Genomic DNA, 6,600 nt, shown 5'->3' on the forward strand with positions numbered 1-6,600 from the left:
TTACAATTTTTTTTCTACCAGGGTGTGACTAGCCTCTTAATTGTCATTACAGTGACTATCACATAGCAAAATATTTCAACTTCAATAACCTTCACATCATCTCTTTTTCTTTCATAGACTGTGACTTCAGTTTTATATTTAACATCACATCAGCTAAACAAAAATCACACGTTTTTGCCTACGTTTTCTTCTGGGAGTTTTATAGTGTTGTGTTTCACAGTTAGTTCTATGATGTACTTTGGACTATTGCTAACACGCACAGGATAACTCACTTGGATTTCTACTGGAATTATATTAAATCTGTAAATCAATTGAAAAATAATTGTCAAAGTGTGGTGTCAGACATCGCGGTTGAGGTGGATGGAAGGGACCTGCTGCAGGGAGATGAGGTGAATGCAGGACAGTGACTGCAGCTCCAGAGCTTGGGGAGTGGCTCCTTGCAGGTACTTCTGCCCCAGAGAGGACAAATATGAATGCCCAGACTAGAGTCTCATCTGTCTATGTGCGATATGAAGATTGAGGCAACAGGAAAACACTGTGGGGCATTGAGCTGTGGTGGGTGCAAGGGCTTCTTCAGATGCAGCATATGCAAGAGTCACGTTTATTCTTGCAGGTTCCATCGGCAATGTTTTGTTGACAAGGCCAAAAGGAATCAATGTATATACTGTCGATTAAAAAAGTGTTTTAGAGCAGGAATGAAAAAAGAAGTTGTGTATAATGAATGCAATAGAATAAGCACCAGAAGAAGCACATGTGATGGCAGCAATATCCCCTCCATTAACACACTGGCACAAGCTGAAGTTCTGTCTTGCCAGATCTCAGTCTCAAGCCTTGGGGCAAGTACTGACATACATGTTAAAAAAAAATAAAATGAAATAAAAAATTGAAAGTGTTGGTGATGTCTGTGAATTTCTGAAACAGCAGCTCTTAGTTTTGGTGGAATGGGCTAAATATATTACTGCCTTCTGTCAGTTACCATTGGATGATAAGGTGGCACTGTTGAGATCTCATGCAGGGGAACACTTAACTGCCTAGAGCTATAAAGAGATCCATGATGTATAAAGATATTTTGCTTTTGGGAAACAACTATATTATTCACTGCAACAGCTGTGAAGTTGAGATTAGCAGTGTAATCAATCGAGTTCTAGATGAGCTGGTTCAACCATTTCAAGAAATCCAAAAGGCAATTGTATTTTTTGGCTCAGATGCAAAAGGGTTACACTGAAATGGGCTACACAGATCCAATAAACATTAAAAACATGCAATTCCAAGAGTGGATGGGTTTGGAGAACTACATCAATGATCCGCACGCAGTATGGCTCCCTGGGGGAGGTTTGGAGAGTTGTTTCTGCTGCTGCCTGCAATGCCGTGCATCATTTGGCAAATGATTGAGCAAATACAGTTTATTTAAAAAACTTTTGGGGATGACTTCAATTGTCCACCTACTTCAGGAAATGTTAGATGGGGCTTCCAATGGTAGTAGTCACCTCCATCATCCAATACATCCACATTTATCTCAAGATCCATTGATTGGACAAACTGTACTTTTAGGTCCCATGCACACAATGGTTCATACAGACCACATTTGAACTCCTGAAACCCCACTCCCTTCCCCACCACAAGGCTCTGGACAAGAAGATTACAGAACAACTACAAATCAAGCTTCAGTCATTTCACCAGCCTCTCTTCAAACAAAAACAATAGAGAAAATGTGTTTATTTCTGAACAGTGCTGCATAAATGTGAAAAGCTGTTTGTCTTAAAACATCTCAAGATAGTACATTTGGCAAACTCTGATCCAAGGCTTCTTCATGGTACTGTTATAAGACGGTATCCTATTTTCTTGTTTACATGTTCATTCTGTTTGTTGTTGCCACTGTGTGAAACTTTCACACGAAACCAATGTATATTTGAGTTTGAAGATGTTTATACAGTGTATTTGTTCTGCCCTTGCATTCTGCCTGCATCTGTTAAGTCTAATATGTGCCTTTGATTTGTTTTCTTAATATTGATTGAAATGCATAAGTAATTGCTTTATTGTGATGTGATGCAGAACAAAATGTAGTTTTTAAACTTAGAATAGTGGATCAGAAATCTCAGTTTAATATAAAATGAAGGTTTTTTTTAATAAATTACAAACTTGCAGATTAGAAAAATAAAGCAATTGCTGTAGAATAAGGTATACCTTTTTGAAGAATCTCCTCTGTGTGTTCTGTGGCAAAGAAGCATCTCTTTTGTCTACAGTTAAATATACCAATCCTAAGTTTAGGAAATTATAAAAAGTCATTCCAAGAAAGACTGGATATTTTTTGGAATGTGACTGTCTTTGAAGATTTATATTAAGCTAAGACATGTTCATTTTATCAGTTAAGATACAGGCTAAACGGGAACAAAGAAACTCCTAAAAGATTCACTCAAATTAGACAGACATTTATTTCTTTCTCCTGAAACAATCTAGAAATAGTTCTCCATTGACTAGAAATGAGCACATGCCTGCAGCTGGGTCCCAGGGCGGCCAGGAGAATCATCTATAGGTTCAATTTCTGTGTCAGCCAAAAGCATGCCACTCCAAGAAAGCTGATCATGGGGACAAATTAGCTATCTACCACCAATGTGCCTTATTTAGTCCTTACAACAACACTTCAGGAGAGAGAGTATTATCTCTCTTTTATCAATAAAATAACCTTAAATTGAGGGTTTAAGAACATAACCAAAGTTCATAAATGTAAATCTAGGTCAGGTTGACATTAATGATTATAAATTTTTGTGGTGGAATAAAAAATGCAAGCTTCTTACTCAAAGAGTGTTTTTAAATATATGCAATTGACTGGTTATTGGATATTATTTATCATGTTGCCTATCATATATTTAGATGTAAGCAATGAGTGTAAAATTGTTGTGGTTTTAATAAGAAACAACTTTTATGGTTTTAATAAGACTTTCTTCTAAAAAAATTAAAGAAAATAAAACATTCACCAAGTAGATTTGATGAAAACAAAACAAATTTAAATAATTGACTTAGAAGACTTTTTGAAATGTAGCAGCTGAAGGAGGTACCAACTGTCTGATTCCAGACTTCAACTAATTGTTGAAGCCTTAAGCTACTTGATATCATCTCCAAGCTAGAGCTTATTTTAAAGCAATTTAATCATGGGCTACCTCATGAGTCAGTGGTTCCTCTCTGGTTGATAAGAGGGAAAACTATCAGAGTAATTATTAGTATCAATGATATATTTTAGAAAAACTATTCCAAGCTCTAAAATATTGAATTAAATAAACTTTTTCAAGATCTTGAAGCAATACTAAGACTATGATGCCATAAATCTCACTTATCCTACAAGTGAAAAGATTATATTAATGTTAACTTATTGGCTGCTGAGGTAAAATTCAACTCAATGTAGAAAATGGTTACTTAAAAGCTATAATTGGTTTAATAAAACCAATACAATTTCTTCAAGACCTGGTACCCTTGTGAAACCATAAAAGATATCATTGTTTGATGGAGGTTAATTCTTCTTTTTTGAAAATTGACTCCAGTGTCTGCTTCATGAATAATAATGTTTTTTTTTTTTTAATTTTTATACATACAAATATCCTTTGGCAGGTTTTTGTTGAGTTTGCAGGGCTTTCTCTTAGAAGATATAAAAAATGCCATCTTGTTCCATGCAGACTGCTACAACAAAATACCATACCTTGGGAAGATCATAAACAACCGGAATTTATTTCTTATTGTTGCCAAGGTTGGGAAGTCCAAGATCAAGGAACTGGAGGAAATGGCAAATTTGGTCTCCGATTCACACCTGCCATTTTCTAACTTTGTCCTGACATATGAAAGAAACAAGGCAGCTCTGTTGGGGTCTCTATTATGAAGACACTAATCCTCATGACTTAATCACTTCCCAAAGGCCCCTAATCACCTTCCAAAGACCTCCTAATAGCATCACCCCAAATAATAGTTTTCAACATATGAAATTTAAAAACCACAAGCATTCAGAACATAGCAAATAACTTTAAAATACAAAATATAAAGTTCATTTTTAATGAAACTTCTAATTTATCCATATATGTTTAGTAAATGGCTATGTTTTAGAAACTGTTAGTAATGATTTGGCCTCAATAACTATAATTAGGAAATTTGTAATATAATATTTTGTATACTGAACTGTCAAAATGCTGAACAAAAGGAACTACTGTTTTGACATATTTTCAAAATATTGATAAGGAAATGTATTCCTTTTGTATACCATACAACTGTTTTCAGGTAACATGAATAAATAATGTGTTGTGAAATAATGATCCATTATATAAATGTAAAATTATTTTTATAATTTTTTGTTGAATATCAAAAATTAGTAGATTTTTAAATGTCAAATCATAGTGAGATTACGGTATTTCTAAACTGTGATGCCATATTGCTTCACTGCACTTTGTAAATGAAAACAGAAAAAAATTAAAATAATACTTGTCTTCTTATAAATAGTATTTTATCTATAAACATAGAATTAATGTCTATTTAGATGCTCTTTGGTTTATTTTATGGTTCTAAAATATTCTACATATATATTCTTTACCTATTTCATTAAAGACATACCTACATTTTTTTGTGCTGTTGTATTGCTGTACCATGATATACCATGATAATGATAATAGAAGTCTAACATTGCTATATTAATTTCAGATAGAGTAAACCTCAGAACAAAAATAAATAAATAAATAAAAGCAATTATGAGGGATGCAGAGGGGAATTACTAAATGATAAAGGAGTCAAGTCAAAGATCTGCAGTATGGCATAATGTTTTAAGGACATAATATTTTAACCTGTATTTTCTTGGAGGCCACCTTTTCCAGTTTAAACTATTACTGATTGTACTCTGGAACACTACATGGTATATGAAGATTACCAAAGGATGAGTATATTGATAATTTAATCTAATTTATTGTCTATATCATATTATTAATCAAATAATTAACATGTAGTCTTAAATAATAGTGTGGGGAGCTAAGCTTATTGAACAGAATTTTATTGTAATATTAATAAATAGGAGACATTAGATAGAATCCTTGAAACTTATTAAATTGCCCATTGAATAAGTAAAAAATTCATAAAATCACTTCATTTTAACTGTTATAGATAGAGCCACAAATACAGTAATTTTGAAAACGTGTGTTGTATACCATCTAATTCAACTGTAGTTAAAATGGGTCAAGATATATCTATATTCATGGGAAAATTATTTTGTGAAAATTTGTTGTGATAATAATAACAATTACTTAGCAGAGTGCCTGATGCTTCAGAATCAAAAAATATTTTAAAACAACAGAAATAATGTGATTTTTTTTCTTAAGATGCCAGTTGATATACAGTTATAACTGTAACTGTATTCACAGTATTATTTAAGTATCAGTATTAACTTTATTTGGACCACTCTCTAAATTATGCATGGGTACAACCAGGCTAATTGAGAAACACATTTAGTTGTTTCTACACTTGCCTTTCTCTGGTTCTAGATGTTTTTTCAGATTGTTGATTCAATAAAAAATAAGTGGAAAACTAAAATAATAGTGACAGGAGTTATTAGTGCAGGTTGCCTTCAAACAAAGAAAGGTATATAAAGCTTAATATTCAAGTTGAAAATCACAGTACAAATCCAGTTATATCACAGGAGTAAAGAACACATTTTACTTAAAAAATCTTGGAACATAACGTAGTTATGAAAATATAGTAGCTGTTGTACCCAAAGTTGCCTCCTACAATTGCAATTAAATTGAGCTGTAGTGACATTTATGATCCCAAACGAACATATAAATATTTTATAATTTCCTACTATATCTGTTGTGTATTTCACAATGTAAATTTTAGAAATGTCAGGGAAACCTTCTAAGTTTGAAAACTAGGAAGTACACATTGACCAACTCCATCTAAAAGAAAGTAAACATATTGTTCTCAAATTTAGTTACTATCTTGCATGTAACGTTTCCACAGAGTGAGTCTTCGATGAAAGGCTTGAATTTTTTCCTGCATAGCTACTACAGAATAATGCATTAAAATCACAAAAGGATGCGCACAACGAAGGGTCCATTGCCCTGCACACAACAGGTACAGACAGTCCTGTGTAAGAGATTCAGATTATAATGAGATAATGAAAAACCCTATAAAATGTAGCTCTAATTGAACTCTTTACTTTTGTATAAATGAATTTGGAAAACTTCCCAGACTATTATTGCTTTTATAAGGAAACCTGTGTTTGAAGGGAGTGGCTGAATAAAATAGCTTAGTCTCTTCATCAACACAAAGGATGAGGACATTGATTTTTTTCTAGGGTTGCCGAAGCATTTTCAATTTTTTTGCACATTTTTTTTTAGTCCACTTGAAAAACTCTTTGCCTGATATCTTACTCAAAATGGACACCTAAAAGATTCATGATTTCAAAATAGTTTATTAAAAAAACAATCTCTCATTCAAATCTAAAAAGAATGAAATACATCTTGTGACATAGAGTTAAATAATTCTTCAAAACTTTGCAATTACATAAATTAAAGGGAAAATTGTCACTGGACTTTGACCCTAAATTAGACTTTTTTTTTTTTTTTTTTTTTTTTT

At 32.7% G+C, this 6,600-nt stretch overlaps 1 pseudogene; it reads left to right on the forward strand.

Moving 5' to 3' along the window:
* The first annotated feature begins 509 nt into the window (after positions 1–509).
* On the forward strand, positions 510–1,704 carry LOC108538478 (hepatocyte nuclear factor 4-gamma pseudogene; annotated as a pseudogene).
* The last annotated feature ends 4,896 nt before the right edge of the window (positions 1,705–6,600 follow it).

The sequence above is a fragment of the Rhinopithecus bieti genome, unplaced genomic scaffold (genome assembly GCF_001698545.2).
Source record: "Rhinopithecus bieti isolate Rb0 unplaced genomic scaffold, ASM169854v2 scaffold_15197, whole genome shotgun sequence".
NCBI classification, from domain to species: Eukaryota; Metazoa; Chordata; class Mammalia; order Primates; family Cercopithecidae; genus Rhinopithecus; species Rhinopithecus bieti.